This window comes from Protopterus annectens, chromosome 5.part0 (genome assembly GCF_019279795.1).
Source record: "Protopterus annectens isolate FY-2018-M chromosome 5.part0, PAN1.0, whole genome shotgun sequence".
Lineage (NCBI taxonomy): Eukaryota > Metazoa > Chordata > Ceratodontiformes > Protopteridae > Protopterus > Protopterus annectens.
The window spans coordinates 1,430,648,984-1,430,668,974 of record NC_056735.1 but is presented as its reverse complement, the minus strand read 5'-3'; the positions used below and the strand labels follow the sequence as shown (position 1 = coordinate 1,430,668,974).

The following is a 19,991-nucleotide window of genomic DNA, read 5'->3' as shown; positions in this document are numbered from 1 at the left end:
TGGCTAATTTCATCATACAAATCACTGTTACCTTATAGATTTCTGTATTTGTTAATGGTAATGTTCTTAATCTCTATACCATCCAAGAAATATACCAGGTGAAAGGTTATATCCTATGTGACTCTTGACCTAACATCTCATTACTATGTGTGTTACTTAATATAGGAGCAAATTCTGCACCTCTGCCCTCTCCGGCTTTCTCAGAAATACTGTTAAGTGTGCTGTCATAACCTGTATCCATAAACATTTTAAAGATGCCCAGATCTTTGACAAAAACTACATCTTCTGATGTTGGGCATGACATATAATTTGTTCTTTAATGACATTCTCTTTAATATGTTTTGGCTGACAGCTTTTAGTATGCGTGTAGGTGCTACTGAATATGGATTACTCAAACACTCTAGATTTGAGACGGTAGGCAGATTTGTCAGGTGTAATATATTGTCAAGATGTTGTGCTGTTTATTGAGCAGTTGGTAGATGCCTTGAGACATAATCCAGTGTGAATCATCTTAACTGTACATGTGTTTTGCCAGCACATTTTCTAATCTTAAATATCTTAATGTCTGTTAAATGTTCCTATATTCTTTCTCAAAGGGGACACTACATTTTACATATATATATATTAGGCTCTGCGCTGACAGTAGGCCAAATGTACTGAGTATATCTACAAGTTACGTATGTTTCTGTCTGAAATATAATGAATACAATTACTAGCTTTAACAATATGCCAACAATATATGTAATTAACACAAGGCAGGTCCTGACACCTTATTAATTTTGTCAGTAACATTTGTTATATTCACACTCCCGTTAATGTGAAAATGAGCAATCACTGCTCTCGATCTCAGGTTTATGAGTTTAACATGAGAAGAATAAAGTTACTGGCCTGCTGTCCTGTCTGTTGCACTGAGCTGCAGGGTTTGACTGACCTGGTTGTTTTCCATCAGACTTGAAGCAATGGGGAAGGTAGTGAAGTGACATTGTGAAATTTTCCTACCATTAACATGAGCAAGACTAGAGTATAAAGTATCACCAAAAATACTTCATTTTGAAAATGAAGATGAGAAAAGTAGCAGAGACCAGTTGGCAGTTAGTATTAATAAGATGTTTAAATTATTAGATAGAGTCATTTGCCTCTTGTGTTTTCAGCATTCATATTACAAGACATTGCTGATAGCATAGAACATTGTTATGCCATTTGAAAGACAAAGGGGTCATTCAAGAACTAAAGCACTAGTCCCCATGATGGTAAATCTGCATCTCAAATCCACATTTGCTCATCAAACATGTATTTGAGATTCACAACTAGCCAATTTAGTTACATTCCATGAAAGCCAACAAACTTAAAAAAGGGCTAGTGAAGGTTAGCACTTCTTAAAAGCACTCTTGAGATTTTCTGAACACCAGCCCCTATACACACAGACACACAGTATTAAACTGTATTTGTAAACTTATGGTTATTGTCTATATTGAATGATCATGCTTCTAAATTGGAACAGCTGCACAAAAAGCTGCATGACTCTTTGCCTGTTGTGGCATTGGTGTATTGCACAGTGCTAGCATACCTCATATCCTTCAAACACATAAGCCTATACTTGCAGTACGAGGCGAGTCATGTCTGCATAGTATGATACACCCACATTGTTAAAGTTATGACCCTTTGTTTGATTTTGGTGGTTGTTTCCTTGCAGCCATCTTCAATTTTAATATCTGGTTCCCTCAGTTTTTACATCCTATACATAGGACCCCGTGTCATGAACTGTTGCACTGCAATGTATTATTCTGTCATAAAAGCTGATATCATGGATGTGAGTGTTTCTGCCATTTCACTTTGAGCTAATCGGAGGAAGGGCTCTGAGCCAACTAATCTGTGATATATAACATTAAGTATCCTGTTTTTATTTGCTTATTTTTACGAATTATTTGTAGCACTTTTATTGTCTGCATATACTTTTCTAGCTAGTTTCACTGTGTGTGAGGTATTAACTAGAAATTTTCTACAATTGTTAAGCATCTGTTTTTTTTTTTGTTTCCCACCATCCCTCCCTATTGGTAACCGGTTTTTATACTTGGTGGCTTTGCAGTTGCCCACCCCTACTGTAAATTTGATCTGGGACACTCCTCTCAGTCTAGTGTCATTACCTCATTCTACCCAATCCAGGGAGAACATTTGAGAAGGCCTACCCAGTTAGTTTCTGCTCTTCCTTTCCCCTTTCCACTTTACAAAAAAAAAAAAAAAAAGTTTCTAAGCTCGTTTTCTGCCTTTCCTGTAAGTCGTCTAGTCCAGACACAGATTTGCTGTATCCAGGACTGTTTGTAAGCTTCTGAGCCCCCAAGCCTTTCTGTGCTGGAGGGAAAGCCTTCTAGCTTAATTTTGTTTCTTAGAACTAGCCAGTTTTCTAGTTTCAGCACTCAAATCTGTTTCTTTAAGCTCAGCATTTGTTCAGAACTCATTGCAAGCACAAAATAAGCTACAAATTACTACAGCACTCAACTTTCCTCACTTGTCTAGAGGAAAACAGTTTTTAGTAGTTAATAAATAAGCACCTATCCAGGCATGTCTAAGGGTCAGCTTCCAGTGTTTTCTCCTGTCTACCTGATGAATCTGGGCATCTTGGGGCAATGCAGCAATTGCCTCATATACACAGACAACACTCTCCTCCTACCACCCAACACTACAACCTGTGAGAGATGCACTTGTATAGCCAAACTGGAAGCAAAGCTCTCTTCACCCAAGACTGGACTAGACAGTCAAGAGGAGAAGGTCAACACTTGCACCATACCACACTCAGTATATAGTCCCGCAAAACCTACACCACCAAAACACACACACACAGAAACACAAAACACACACCTACATTCGCAGAGGCTCTCAATAAAAATCTACCCAAGCAACAGGGACCTCCAAAGCAGAAACGCAAGCAACCTCCACCCCCCAACACAACACAAATGACACATAGCCCACAAACTCAGTGTGCCACTCAACCACAGCCCATAAGGCATAATAACGTACCCAACACTCTAGTCATAGGTGACTCTATAGTCAGGCACACTGATGTTCCACTCACCAGGCTAAACAAGGAGAAAGTTACTGTCAGGTGCCAGGATCCACCACATTATGCACGCACTCAGGTCACTCCACAACAAGTACAAATATGACTCTGTCATTGTCCATGTTGGTGTGAATGACCTGAGACGTACCTTCCTGGACTACATGAAAAGAGACATGGAGGAGCTGTCCAATCTTGTAGCCCAGGCAGGTATGACAATAGCCCTGAGTAGCATCCTGGCATCACCCAGAATGATACCACAGTACAAGGGCTAAATGATTGATTTCAACAATTGGCTAAGCTTCTGGTGTCATTCTACGGGATCCAGTATCTGTCTGCCTAGGATGACATGGTTGACAAACCACAATGCTTTGCCAGAGATGGCCTGCACCTGTCGCCCTTGAGATTCTGGATACTGGCTAAGGCTCTTGCCACCCCTATAGTGCCTTTTTAGACAAGGTTCAAATGAGAAATTCACCACCGTAACAGGTACAAGCAAGTAAAATCTGAGGGTAATGCTACTTAATGCTAGAAGTCTAAACCTCAAAATGCACTCACTCGAGGCACTCCTTAAAATAGAGAACATCGACATCTGTGCAGTGACAAAGACCAGGTTCAAGGCTCCAGAGAGCACCCCTGCATTACCAGGCTATAATTCATACCACACCTTTCGGCCACCTAACCTGGACCGAAACACTAAAGGTGGAGGCGTGTCCATACTCATTAAGGATATCCACACCTCCAGGCTAGTTGCTCAGCATAATGCATCTGAGATTATCCAAGTGCAACTAACTCTGGGCAAGACAGCTATCCAAACTATAGCTTGCTACAGATCCCCCACCATGCCCCAGGATTCCTACTCCTCATTTCTTAATACACTGGAAAATATTAGGGTAAAACCTAACATCCTAATAATGGGAGATTTCAACTACCCCACCATTAACTGGGAAAACTACTCATGTACCAACTCTTGTGCTCAACGTTTTCTGGATTTCATAAATTCCAATGCCTTGGATCAGCTTATCCACATCCCCACCAGAGGCAACAATATCCTAGACCTGGTCATTACCAACATGGGCAAACTGTGTTCCACACCAGAGGTCAATTCCTTGTTGTTCAGAACCGACCACAAGCTAATCACCCTAGACATCCACATACCACCCCCATTAGGGAAACCACCGTAAAAAAATTCTCCAAAGCCAACTTCACGCTTCTTAAGACAGAGGTGGCAAACTTCACGACACCCAAGCTGAAGGACAATAGAGGTACGACTGCTGAATCCTATACAAATGCACTTTATAAGCACTTACACGAGTGCATGGATCATGCAATCCCTAACAGAACCAAGATGCTATCCTCCAAAAGAAGGAAGCTAATCTGGTGGTCCCCTGCCATAAACAAACTCTACAACAGAAGAAAGAAACTGCTGCAAGAAAGAGTAAAATCCCATGATTGGAGGAACTCCATGGTCAGCCTCAGTAAGAAGCTGAGATGCCTCATAAAATCCTCCAAAGCTAGTTATGAAAACAAAATTGCCACTGATTCTAAAGACAACCACGCATTCTATAGCTATGTCAAGAATCTCAATGGCAATACTCAGATCTGCTCTGAGTTACAGCACAATGGCACTAAATATACAGAACTAACTGATATTGCCAACATCCTGGCAGATAGGTTCAGTGCTAACTTTACCCCTCTCTCACCCCCTAAAGGGCCCATCTCTATACTGGAAGAATGCAAAGTTCCTGTAATCACAGCTGCACAGGTAAAAAACACACTCTCCAAAGCCAAGAACACAGCATCCGTGGGACCTGACAACATCCCAGGCAGGGTTCTACATGAACTAGAGAACAAACTGGCACCCCACCTAAGTACCATGTTCAATCATAGCCTCACCTCAGGCTTTGTGTCCACTGAATGGCACACAGCAACGGTTATCCCACTCCACAAAGGGGTTGCCACCACAGTCCCGGGAACTACCGCCCCATTAGCCTGACAATCCTGGTCTGCAAGGCCATGGAACGTATCACCATGGAACTTATAAACAAAGACATTGGTAATCTCTAAACTCTGAATCCCACCCAGTTCGGGTTTGTAAAATGCAGATTATATTTCCTAAACCTGAATGACTTCTTTGAAGCAGTTACCAAAGCCGTAGATGAGGGTAAGGTTGTTCACACAGCCTATCTAGATCTCGCCAAGGCTTTTGACACCATCCCCCACTCTAGAATTATAGATAAACTCACTAAACTAGGTATAAATCCCTATGTCACAAGATGGGTTGCCAGCTGGCTCACTGACAGAACCCACACTGTGAAAGTAGCAGACTCTAAATCCAGCTTCAGACCAGTGACAAGTGGAGTACCACAGGGTTCAGTCCTAGGTCCTCTCCTGTTTGGTATGTACTTCTCTGAAGCACAGGCTAACACAGACGGTTTTTGACTAACAAAGTTCGCAGATGACTGCAAACTAGGAGCCATAATCAAAACTCCTAACGATGTGGACATCCTGCAAAAGGGCCTCACTGAGACAGATGCCTGGTGTCAAAGCCATGGCCTCAAGCTCAATGCCAAAAAGTGCAGTCTCATCCCTTTTGGTAAAAACTCTGTACCCATGAACTACCACATAGGCGGTAATCTACTTAACACCGAAAGTGTGATAAGAGACCTTGGGACACAGGTGGACCGTAGTCTCTCCTTTGATAATCACATCGCTACAATAGTCAGGAAATCCTTCTATGTGGCACACCTCATCACAAAAGGTTTCTCATCCTGGAACAAAGAGGTCATTGTTCCCCTCTACTCATCACTCATTAGACCCATTATATAGAGTACAATGCCTATTTTGGTATGTACCTCAGAAGACATCTACAACAACTGGAAAGGCTGCAGAAATAACTCACAAAAAGGATTACCGGCCTCAAACAGATGCCCTACGCAGACCGTCTCAAAAAACTCCAGCTTTACTCTGTCGCATATCGCCTACTCAGAGGCGATCTCTGCCTAACATACAAAGCTATGTCAAACCCAGAGCTGTTGGACATGCTCCACTTAAAGAAATCCCAATCCCTCAGAGCTACACGCTTTAGAGACCTAAACCTTGTCACCACATTAAACAGAACATGCTAGAGGGATAGATTCCTGTCCCAGAGACTTCCAATACTCTGGAACAAACTACCTGTCTATGTCAAACAAAGCTCCTCATTAGCACTCCTCAAGAAAAATCTTGATGATTGGATGGGAGATAGGAAATTTACCCCGGGGATCACTTCTGTGGCTCTGCTTGACAGGGCACAGGAAAATAATTTTCTTGAGTGGCAAAAGCCAGGGTACCGTTTGGGTAGACTTATATAGGCCCTAGGGCCAATAGCCTAGTACCTACCTATGAACCTATAAGAGACAGCACTACACAGTGAGAGTGCTATTTATTTTTCATTTGGTGACAACCACAGAAACATAAATGTTGATGGCACATGATGGATACTACTTAACTGCCGATTTCCCTTTGGAGGACAAGTTGCCAAAACTAATTAACCTACAGCTTTTTTACCCACCTTAAGACTAGTGTATTGACAGTCTTGGGATAAAGTTTCCAGTACTGCCCAAATTTCAAAGATGTAGTTAGTTTCACCAAAGCATATCTGTAAACTTTGTAGTTTGCAGTAATTTGACATAAATTTGCTAAACCTCCAATTTTTCTGATTAACATGATGAGTACATCAACAGTCATGACTTCTGATCAAATCCACAAGAAATTGTCTTTTAGTACATTGGAAACCTGCTATGCTTTTTAAGGAACTTAAAGGCATATCTTTATATAATCCTAACTAAACTCTAAAATGAACATAAAATTATTTTATAAGAGCATTGAGGCATGAAGAACCAGGAATTACGTGTGACTCCACACTTACCTGAGGCTCGCCCATGAGATGTTTTGTGTTCATATCTCAGAGCACTTCAGTGCCTGTGGTAATATCTTGTGTCATGCACGCTCACAAAGTCATTACTGGTTACATAGTGACTTATGTCATGCTACTCATACAATTTCTGGCTGAATATCTATTATTTTTACACTGAATGGTATAGTTTAACTCTGCTTATATAGGGACAGAGGAATAGAGTAGATTTAGCTTCTGTTTTGTATCTCTGTGTTGTTGTATTATAAATTATACTCTACTATGTTTGTAATGACAACTTAATATTTCATTGAAGTAGGGGTAAGGAACGACTGGTAATGAAGAGATCAGAATCTGTGGTGCCTGATTCAGTAATGAATTCACTTTTAGTAGGTTGTAGCTTTGTCAGGCATACCTCTCAAGTGTACCTCATTAGAAGGAACGTACCTCATATGGGGTCTTAAAAAGTTCATGTTCCTCAAAGTTCCTGGAAGTTCCACATTGCAAGACTAGGTCACACATTTAGTGTTAGGAATTTTTTTTAAGTGAAATCCATGGTAAATAGAAATTAATCATATTAATTCATTAAAAAAGCTTCTTTATTAGTAAAACCAGCATATTTTAACCATCCTATGACCTTCCTAGTTGAAATTGTTAGTAAGCCATTACTATGTGTTCCACATTTTGCCTGTTTGTTCCACATTGTGAGGGCTAGTGTTTCTCATTTTGGAGATGGAAGGTTGAGAGCTATGTTGTCAGGATTTGTAATCTTTGGATTTGTGAGGTGTTACAATTATAACATGAGTTGGTCACATTTAGCATTTTTGTATGTTTTGGAAAGAGAGGATAGCCTCAGATGGCAATTGCATTAGCTCTGTAGCTTTTATTGCACACCTCCTTCAGATGCACATTATGTGTTTGATCCAGGGTAATGCATGGAATTAAACTGAAATTATTGGGTTGAGAGTGAAATGTTTAAATTATTTTATTTAAATTTGTTAACTGGGGCATCAGCCATCAAATGATCAGCAGTGATTTTAGCTTAAGGCCAAATAAAGGAAATAGCTTTATGCTGGTTTATCCTGAGTTTCATTTATTTATTTATTTATTTATTTATTGTCATTTGTTAACATAGTCCAACTGAGCCAGGGGCCTATTTTCAGTGGAGACCTGAGAAGAAAAGCTCCAAATACAAGCTAATTTTACAAGAAAGAGATACATTTACAAAGGTATAATATCAAGAAGTTATACATCAAAAAATATAAATAAAATAAACTATGTTAAACAGTTGTATATTAGCTGCAGACTGAAAGTACAGCAACAGCAAGATGCTTTATATGTAATAATATAAAAACAGCAAAAATGTATATATTCAAGAATAAAAACTTTAGATAGAAAAAAGGGAAAAAATGATTGGTGTATGAGAGAAGAGTTAGGAAGAAAGCAGTTGGATATCAGGTTAGAGTTTAACAAGGGCAGGACCAGGTCTTTTGAAGGTATTGTTTAAGTTCAAGTTTGAATTGGGCTTTATTGGGGATACTTCTTATATTAAGTGAAAGGCATTCCAGGTGTGGGCTACAGATAATTTATTTAGGGATTTTCCAATATTTTTTGTTGGTTTGTAGATGTCCAGAAGATGTTTGTCAGATGTATGAAGCTGACGCCGAGGGTTATAAAGAGATACAATATTAGAGATGGAGGGACAAGAAATAGGGCTATAGAGAATTGAGTGTGTTATATGCAGTTGCAATAGAAGAAGTTGTTTAGGGAATTCTGGCCATTATAAAGACTTAAGGTTGAGGCAGTGGTGAGATTTGTAGATGAGACTGGAGGCAAATCTAGCTATTTTGCTATATGTTTGTTCTAATTTGGAAAGGAGAGATGACTGAAGTTTAGTAAGGATTGGTGCTGCATATAGAAGAGAGGGTAAGAGAAGAAACAGGCCAAGGGAGGATTTGGTGGAGGGGAGAGCAGTTTATCATTCTGGTACAGAAGACCAAGTTTTTTCTTTTTATACAAACTAATACGTATGTCAAATTTAAGTTTGTCGTCGATAATGACACCAAGTAATTTAGTATGGGGTTCAGATCTGATGGTAGTATTGTTAAGGGAAGTAATAGAGAAAGAGGATTTATGTTGTACCAGTGTTTTAGGAAGGAAAAGTAACAGTTTTGTTTTTTTAAGATTTAATATTAGTTGATTGTCAGTGAGCCAGTTTTCAATGGAGGTGAAATTGTCTTGGGTAAGAGCATGGAGTTCTGGGATGCTATGGGCAGTGGTTATAAGGGTTGAGTCATCGGCGTATTGTAAGAGTGTAGAGATGTTAGTAGTGGTGTTTAATGTGTTATTGAAGATATTGAACAAGAGGGGACCCAAAATGGAACCTTGGGGAATGCCAGTGTTGACAGGTAGAAGTGGGGAGGAGACAGTTTGCCAGTGTATAGATTGTTGTCTGTTAAATAAGTAACTAGAGAACCAGTTTATAGATGGGGTAGAGAGATGAAGATCAGAAAGTTTATTTAATAGTATAGGGTGAGATACTGTATTGAAAGCCTTAGAGAGATAAGGAATAGACAGGAAACAAGTAAGTTGTTATCTTGGGCTTCTGCTACTGTTTGGGTGAATGAGAGTAAAGCAGTAGATGTGCTGTGGTGGGGTCTAAAGCCATGCTAGGTGGGAGTTAGAAGACGGTTTTCCAGCAGGTGTTGAAGTAGTTGGGTGTGGACACATTTTTGAAAAATTTTGGAAAGGAGGGAGAGTATGGCAATGGGACGATAGCTGGATGGGTCAGTGGAGTTTCCGCCTTTCTGGAAAGGGATAGTGAAAAAGGATTTCCATATGATAGGGATAAGAGCTTCGGAAATAGAATGATTAGTAAGAATTGAATTAATAGAATAAAGAGATGAGGAGGAATGAGAAGCCCAATCAATATTGACATCACCCAGTATAATGGTTTTATAGAGGACATGTTGGGTGAGCCAGGAGAGAAGTTTTTCAAGAATAAGGATGTTGTCACAGGGGGGATATAGATGGATACAATGGAAATTTTTTTATGAGGGTTGAGATGACAGTTTGCATTAAGGATATCAGCAGGAGCAAAGCTAGGTATGAAAATTGAGAGTGAAGAGAGAGTAAGTTGGCCGGAGTAGAGTATGGCAACACCTCCACCTTTCTTGTTTGTTCTATCAGCACGAAAGATGTTGTAGCCTGAAGATAGGATTTCCGAGTTAGAGATGTGAGGCTTTATCCAGGTTTCTGAGAGGGTTAGGATATGAGGGGAGTTAAGTTTGACCTAAGAGTGCAGTGCTGTGATTTTGTTGACAATACTTTGGATATTCTGAGTGAAAATGGTTTGAGACTTAGGTGAGGGAGAGTGAATTTGGATAGTGTCTACCTCTTGCTTTACTGTCTGAATCTTTCTTCTCCCTTTAACCATTTTGCTGCAGTCCATCACTAGTTCTTGCCAGTATTCATAACTGCCAAGTGTTTGTTTTATCTGAAAGGAAGGAATTTGTGTGAAACCCCTAGCTGTGCCATTTCCATTATAGTCTGCACTTTGACCCACATTTTTCCATCCTCCTTGTTTATGTATTATCCTTTTATTGAAGCAGAGGACAACACCTGTTTGTATTTTCAGGTTTTTTTAGGGTTAAGGAGAAGACAGTGGTTGGAGAACCATTGTTCAATAGTAGAGAAGGCTTGGTATCGTTATCTCTCCTGACCCCACCACCAAACTCCTTGGAATTACTCCTTGAATTACCCCACCACAGCACATCTACTGCTTTACTCTCATTCACCCAAACAGTAGCAGAAGCCCAAGATAACAACTTACTTGTTTCCTGTCTATTCCTTGATCTCTCGAAGGCTTTCAATACTGTATCTCATCCTATACTATTAAATAAACTTTCTGATCTTTGTATTTAAGGAAATTACCTCTCCTCCTGTTTAACCCTGATTTTCTCCACACAAAAAGCATTCTCTACTATTGAACAATGGTTCTCCAACCACTGTCTTCTCCTTAACCCTAAAAAAAACAAATTACTGCCCTTCACTCCTTCTCATCTATCGCCCCCTCTTCATTTCACACTTACATCTAACAATGGCACCATTATCTCACCTGACCCCACCACCAAACTCCTTGGAATTACTGCTGACAATCAACTAAAGTTTGACACTCACATAAATTCCACAATTAAATCTACTAGCAAACAACTTGGATCCCTTTATCGTATCAAACCTTTCCTGACACCAGTAGCTAGAGCCACAGTAGCTAGAACCCACTTAATCTCTACCCTGTTATATGCTTCCCCCATATATACCAATCTTTCTAAAAATAATCTTAACAAACTTACTAGATCATACAATAATATTGCTAGATTTGCTACCAACTCTCCTTACAGAACCCACCACTGTCCAAATCTAAAACAGCTAGGGTGGCTTGAATTACCGCACCTACTACAATTTAACCAACTTATAATTGTCTACAAAGCCCTACACCAACCCGATAACACCACAATTCTCTCTACCCTTATAAGACCATATAATAACTTAAAGAATCTTTGCTCTGCCAACAAAATGTTGATACACACTTCCTTCTCTAATAACTTAGCAGGTGATTCTTTATTCTCAAACTCAGTTGGTAAAATATGGAATCAATTACCAAATGACCTCACTACCCTCACCTCTCTCTCACTATTTAAAACTAACCTAAAACCTTTCTTCTCCAATCACTGGTTATGCTCCTGTACCAACCCCGACTAACCATTTTTTTCTCTATCTGTCATCCACAAAATATCATTCTCAACCATAATCTCTACGTCTAACCATTCCTTAAACTAACCCTTCTCCTTATTCATAGCACTCTCTCTCCTGAGTACTACTTCTTATCTTTAACTCTTCTACCCATTTTTCATCTGTCTTATTCCAATTTTTGTTAACTGAAGAGGTATTATTCCATATTAATGCCATTGCCAAATTTTTTCTTTAGATGTTTCAAAATGTTGTTTTAAAATATTTAATCTATAAATGTTAAATCAAAATGTTATTTTATGTTTTTGTATGTTTTTATTATGCTGTGTAACTGGAGCTTTTCTCCCCGGGCCTCCACTGAAAATGGACATGTATCCAGATGGACTAGCCCGGTCAACAAATGTAAAATAAATAAAATAAATAAATATTTTATTCTACTGCTCCACTGGTAGACCATATACCATGGTATGTCTATATCTCAACAAAAACTCCAAAAAGACTGGTTCAAATCACCACAGTAAAACTTTCATTAATAAAAGTTTTTCCTGAGGTAAATTGAGATGGTCTTTTTGGAGTTTTGTTGGAGCTTTTTGGACCAGGCACATCTTTACCTGCTGGAACTTTCCTTTTCTTTGTATGTTTACATCCCGTTAATTTTTTTTTCTGCCATGTTTCTGTTTATGCTATAAAATCAGTCATTGTTCTTTCATGAAACCTGTGAATCAGGCAGCATTTTGCCTTGACTGAGGACACTGACATGCATTACCTTCCTATTTTCCTTTGTACTGCTTTTTTGTGTCATCTGTGTATAGTTTCAGAGTACATTTCCTCCTGTTTAACCCTGATTTTCTCCAGATTTTGTTCCTGCACTTGGATCTTATATCAGTAACTTGCTCTTTGCCCTGAGAGAAGAGTGTAGGATTTCCTAATGTTTTCTGTACCGACCCTCCTTCCCATTGTAAATGTTTGCTAAGGAAACACAAACCTGCTACAAAAAATCATGATTCCCCCCCCAAGAAAGATGAAAAACATCATGCCAGTATTGACCTGCATTAATCCAAGTGAATTCCTCATTCCCATTAAGCTCAAACCCTGAGCTTTTCATTATTTTTTTCACACAAGTTGTACTCATGATATGAAGCTTTCTATCCTCCCCCATTCAGTGTGTAGGCAATATCTATGAAGTATTAACGATCTGCTTACTGTAGTCCAGAGTTTGACTCTTTCAGCCTCCATTTGTCTAACTGTGTGACTCTTAGCATGTCACTTCATCAGTCAGTACTTCCAGGTTGAATTTGAAAAAGGTTCATACGGATCAGTGTACAAATAAAATAAATAAAAAATCTCTGAGAATGTTACGATATCTATATATATATATATATATATATATATATATATATATATATATATATATATATATATATCTATATATATATATATCTATATATCTGTATATATATATATATCTATATATCTGTATATATATATATCTATATATCTGTATATATATATATATATATATATATATATATATATATATATATATATATATATAATGAACCTATATATATACATATATATATATATTGCATGTCTTAAGCCATTTCTCCATTCCTGAAATACCACCTGTTTTTGTTTCTACATTAATTTTGACATCAAACTTCCTACCCCTGCAGTTCTGATAATTGCCGTCTGTCCTTGTCTGTCATAACATTAGACATGCATCTTTGCTTCTTGTTGTAGTATTAATATGAAGATGCCTTCTTCTCTTCTGCGCTCTGTTTTCAACTCCTGTGATTTTTCGCTATAATGTGCCTGTTGTGCGTAGTCACTCTTTTTGTTCAACTGAGCATTTTCAGGCATGCAGCCAGTCCTTTCTACCAGTCCTAATAGGTGTCAGTGAGATCTTGAGGCTACATGCATAAGAAGCTCATAATCTTTGAGCAAACACATGCAATGCAGAAGAAATGAGGACTATTTACAGCTTTAAGTGCAGTGTCTTCTGCTGTAACGGGGTACCATGTGCCACACAGGAGTAAAGGTGGAGGACCATTACTACTACTGAAATCACTAATAGCAAACAGCTGCACCTGCTTAGAAGTACTGATATCACACAGGGTGGCCTGAATATCAGTACATAAATAAACACTAAGCAACAGCAGAAAAGTAGTTTCCCTTAGAAGTTTTTGCCTGTGAGGTTTATGACCATAGATATATTTCATTGAGGGTGGGAATGGCCGGTGCAGAGGAGGACAGTGAACAAAACTTAGTTCTGTCATTTGGAAAAACAAAACATAAAGCCCAGTCTCATTACAGTTACATGAGTAAAGGGTGCTTTGAAAAGCAAATTATATCCAGAGAATAAAGTTTTGGATAAGAATTGACGGTCTAGAAGTCATCAGAAATATGTAGAGTAATTGAATGCCAACATCAGAGCTGTCGCTATGTTAGCAGGTGCCCTGAACCATTACACCCCAGTTGGTGCCTCCCAACTCCACCCCCCCAAAAAAAAGACCTCAGGAGGGCAAAAATCTCCATCAGATTTGAGGACAAAAGAAAACAGCCACACACAACACACACACACACGCACACACACACACACACACACACACACACACACACACACACACACACACACTGTATGCAGTCTTTGAAATCTTTTAAGTAGCCGCAGTCTTAATCACAGCTGATGATTACCGACAATGCTTGCGGCCTTTAGGCTGCAAGAACCAGCTGGTACTCATACCCCATGATGCAAATCACAGCACTGACCTATGAAGCAGTATTTAAGCAGCCACAATTTAAGATTAAATGAATATAAAAACTGCTTGCAAGATCTGATTGGCATAATGTAAAACAGTGTATCAAAACAAGTAAAATATTTTCATGCGTACAGATATTACAAAATTTTGACACTTTAGTTGGATTCATTGAATGTTAAGAAAAGAAGAAGTTATAGGGACAAACTGGTTTGAGAATGGCTTGTAAAAATCATTGAAATGCAGCTATGGTCTGAACTAATAATGTACTGTTACATGTTACCTGTGTGATGTGTACATGCTAAAGTGAAATGCAGAAATCTAGTGATGTGATGGGAGCATGGAAGGGTGAAGAAGACTGGGAAAGAAAGTAATGCCCAAGTAGTGTCCATGGGCAGGCTAAAAAGCAGGAGTGATGTAGTAAAGAGGTCCCATCTGAGGACAAGGTAATTTTACCAATGTATGCAAAGGCCAGAAAATAGATGATTACCTCAACAGTAGGTACTAACAAGCAGAAAAAAGGGGAATCTGCTAGGGAAGCAGTAACACACAGATCACGTAGTGCTTTGGCAGTGTGGTTTTAAATGTACTCTCTTCATCTTTACTGTTGGTTATTCTATCCCATCATGAAAAGGAGTTACTTTCAAAGTATTGTGATGCATCACTAGTGACTTATCACGGAAAAATAAACTTTTATGTATGCCTATGTTTAACCTTTGCTAGGATGGTACTCTTACTGCTGTATCTTAACATATAACAATATTTTATCATGTTATGCCCTTGCCCTTTCTTTGGTGGGATTACCCAGTACAGAAGAATAAAATGTTTTTTTTTTTTCGCTCTCTAACATACCTGATGTTACCTAATCAATCTTAAAATCATTACTGTGTTCTAAGTTTTGTCCAGACATAGAACTGCAGGTCTTCTGCCATAAAGTCGGTAATATACTTTGCAGCCTACCATTAAACCTTGTTTTTACACTTTGTGTAATCCCACTTTTTAAAAATTATTATCAGTTACCACCATTATTTATTTATTGGCACTTATTTACTGGGATAGTCTAACTAGGCAGATACCTAGGAAGAGAAGCTTCATTGACAGGATACAAGCAACAAGCTCTCCATGACAAGTTTGTACTGTAATGTGATGAGACAACAGGACTAAATATATACACTGTAAATATAATATATTCATGCAGCTGTAGCATCTACCTCAGAATAACAAGAATACTTTTTATAATGTCCGCCAAAAATGTCGAGACAGACGTTGTATTAAATTATGTACGAAGGATAAGGGGCAGACAGTTAGCTTGAGACAATTTCCCAGTAAGGCAAGTTCCAAATTCACACAGTTTGATAACTTTTACTATAAAGCTGGAATATTACACATAGCAGGTTTTTGTAGTAAGACTGTACTGGTGTTTCAGGTAATTGTTTATTAAACTGTCTTGCCATCTATGACAATTTAGTTAGGATCCTATGACCTTTTTTTCTGTTTTGATAGTAGATATCTCTTGTCCTTTCTATATAGTGCTAGTATATTGTAGCATGACATAATACAATAACATAATGCTGTTTTGTCTGGAAGCGACGTACCAACATTTGAAGTGTATGTTTTTACTTTCCTTATTCTGTATAAATAAGCTAGTTTTGGGTTTTCACTTTATTTTAGCTTGGTTTTTTCTTCAGTTTATTTAATCTAGCTAGTGTTTTGTCATTCATTTCCTGCTCCAGCAGTTCTGTCACTCTTTGATTTCCCTGTAATTCGTACTTTACTTACTTGGCACTAGAGATGACCTACTAAGTTGATAGCATCCCAGCTTTATGTAGGCCCACTTCTTATATTTATCTGCAGAAGGACAGTAAATTGTTTTCTTCCCAGTAAGCACTTTTCCTCTGATGGTTTTAAAACAAATAACGTCCACCCCCATCTATTTCAAGCACTGTACTTCCAAAGTAATTTTGAGTGTGCCACTGAGTAGCTTCTCAGTTTTAAATTTGTCATTGTCAAGTCCAACCATATATATTAATCAGAGCTTCTTCCTTTTCTATAAGCAAAGCATTGTATTGTCTGACACTTTGTTGTGCACTGTCGACAAGAAAGAATGAGTCCACCTTACATGTTGCAGCCCATGCACATTTTTTTTTCTTTACATTGGCATTCTTATTTGGTAGGTGCATTGCCTAATGATTCTCTTATCAGTTACAGCTACTGGTTGCTTTATATGCTGGATTCTTGCCAAACTAAAACTTTGTTCTACACTGGAAAAAAGCAAGCACAACGCAAAATAAAATCCAAACATTTTTATGGCTTATTAACAGTAATAGCAGTAATGGAGAAACTACCTTCATCAAATAGATTTAGTTGCAATAAAAGAAAAATGGGAAATTCATTAGGGATTTCTTAGTTATATATGGAATTTGTGATGTGTGTAACACAAACTCAGAGTAATAATCACAAAAAAATAATAATAACTTTCATAAGATGCAATCTTTTTAAATATATATGTGTGTGTGTGTGTGTATATATATATATATATATATATATATATATATATATATATATATATATATATATATATAAAAAACATGTTAATATATATCACTCATCCATGACTATAATTTTGCTACATGCTGTTTGAATTCTGGGCCACTTGTATGGAAAGAAAATATGCTGGTGAATGTAATTTTTTTTTTATTCTTTGCTCAGAGTTTCTGTCTGTCAAACTGCCATATTGCTACTAAACTGGTAGCAGGGCAGCCCTTAGCAATTGCTGGGCCCAATTTGATCCATTTTGGTGGGGTCCCAGAGCTGACCCCTCATCTACCACCCAACCCAACCCCCTTTCATCTGCTGATATCCTGGACTTCAGATTATTTCAAATTAGGTATCGGGAACATATGCTATTACTGTATACTAAAAGCAAAAGAATATTTTATTAGCTTGCCAAAACATATGTTAAAATGGAAATCAACTATCAGCCTGTCTTTGTAAATTAAGTAATGTGCACACACCACCAGCTTTGAGAGGTGTTTCTGGCAACACTGAACAGACCATGCATTCCAAAATATGCTCAGGGGGTAGGATATCAGAATGCCATAAGTAAACACGTGTTGATGTTGGGAGAATATGCAAAATCAGCACAATTTGTTCAGTTCTGCATACGGCAACCCCTAAACTTCTACCTAGTTTAGTCCAACCAGCTTCTATCTTTAAGTTTCTTCTTGCCCCCCAAATTTTGAATATGACTGAAACTGTGGTATTCCTGCAGTATCTTTATGGTCTTCTGTGCTATTACCCCAGCTTTAACCTACATCTTTAAATTGAGGAATATAAACTATCAGTGTGTGAACACACACGACCAGCCTGTCGTTTAAAGCATTGCCTGAATTCTGTGTTTTGTTCTGAAGAGCATAGTCTTAGGCTTATCGCCACTACTTCTTATTATAATATTCCAGAACTAATGTAAATGTGGCTGAAACTGTTAATAACTCTGATCACAAGTTTGGCATTGCTAGGCTTACTTTGTAGAGGACAGTGTCATCTGTATACTGGGTGGGAGAAAAGCTTGTTGTCTGTCACTGTAAGTTAACCCACCATGGATCCGTAAGATATGATAGTTTGGTTGTTTCCATCAGTAGAATTACCATCCTGTAGAATGGGAGGGGTCCTTTAAGTTTGATTATCTCTATTGGTAGGTTATTTTATAAAGATTTAGTGCATAGGAAGTCTCAAGACAGACACCTAGGCTGTACTAGCGGAGGCATTACCATGAGCCTGATGTTGAATTTGGTGCAGCAAGAGGGAAAGACTAATTTTATACGCAGAGCTCCAGGCAGTTTAGGTCATCACTTGTGTGAAGGACAGTGCTGCACATCAAACAGGGAGGATTCTGAGCCACACAGTCAAAAACTTAAACATTTCACAAATGCACTGCTGATCAACAGTCTCCGAGTCTTGCTGTGAAGGTTGATATTAGTAGAGCAACAGTGGTGGTGTTACATACATACAAATATTTCAAGCACGGGCATTAATGCTGTTCTAGCTTGCCAGTATACCATAACACTTGTTCCCATAATAAGCGTCCAGACTGTTCTTAAAAATATTTAAACTAGTACGTGCTTTAATGTAATTTGGTAGTCTGTTCCAAGCATCAGCTACTCTGTCAGAGAACCAATTAGTACACTTCTCATTCCTATAGAATCTTCTACATAGGTTGTCTGATGATTCTCTAGTACTTTTTGATAACCACAAACATTCCCAGAGGTAGTTGTCTTTAAATGCCCTATATACCTGAATAAGATTTCCTTTTAGATATCTGTAAGAAACACTGTACAAGTTCAGATATTTTAGTCTTTCATAATAACTTAAATTTTCACATCCATGGATGCCCTTGGTATATTTCTATTGTACTCCTTCCAGTTTACTCATGCTTGTTTTCTTATAGGGTTTCCATATTGTTATTCCATACTCACGTTTGTGTCTAATGTAAATAACCAACGACTTAATTATTTTTGATTTCCTAGACTTTATAAATCATTTTTATATAACATATAATTCTATAACTATCATTAACCAATTGGTTGATACATTTAGAAAAACACATAGCTGAATCGACCCATATACTCAGGTCCTTAAATGAGTCTACAGTTTCAATCACTGTGTGCTGTATTAAATATTCACCTTTCAATTTATGCCTACCAAATCACATATGCTTAGTTTTTTATGTATTTTTTAGCATATTATTCTCCTGTGCCTAAATGGTCAATTTAGTCAAGTTATTTTGCAGACATGCCATATCTGTAATACATGTAATCAGTTTAACCAATTTCGGGTCATCTACATATAGACTGTAGAACACCTCAGATGAAAAAGTTAGGTCTGAAAGATACAATCTAAACAAGTAAGGGCCTAGGACAGAGCCCTGTGGGACACCCTGACTGTAACCAAAGATTTTGCCTGTCCAGTTGCTGTATGATACTTGCTATGTCCTATTTGTAAGCCATGCAGCTATCCATCTTATCAAGAGTACATTAGTACCTAGTTGTACTAATTTATTGATCAGTGTTATGTGTATGACCCTGCTGAAGTTAAATCTATATAAATTACATCACATCACAATTTTTCATTCATAGCTGTTATTATATTGTTATAGAACATCATGTTACAGGTGGTAATAGATCTGTTTTCAACATATACATGCTGATATATGGTTTCAAGTCCCAACCTATCCAGTTATGACAATAACTTATCCAATATTACCTTCTCCATTATTTTTCCACAACATGAAAGTAGACTTATGGGTCTATATGACTCTGGGTTTGTCCTACTCCCCTTTCCCCTAAAGACAGGTTTAATAAGTGCATGTCTCCAATTTTGAGGAATCTCCCCATGTTTATATGACCTAGTGAATAATAGCTATAATAGTACTGTAAGTTCTTGCTGAAGTGTTCTCAGGTCATTGTTACTAATTCTGTCTCTTCCCTGTGCTTCGTTTGGATCCAGTTTGCACAGTTCTTTTTCAATACAATTTAAT

General features: G+C 38.0%; 1 protein-coding gene across 3 annotated transcripts in view; it reads left to right on the top strand.

The window, feature by feature from the left end:
- Positions 1 to 19,991, top strand: part of GGACT (gamma-glutamylamine cyclotransferase) — a 517,164-nt gene that overhangs the window by 184,552 nt on the left and 312,621 nt on the right. The gene's annotated exons all lie outside the window — the stretch shown is intronic.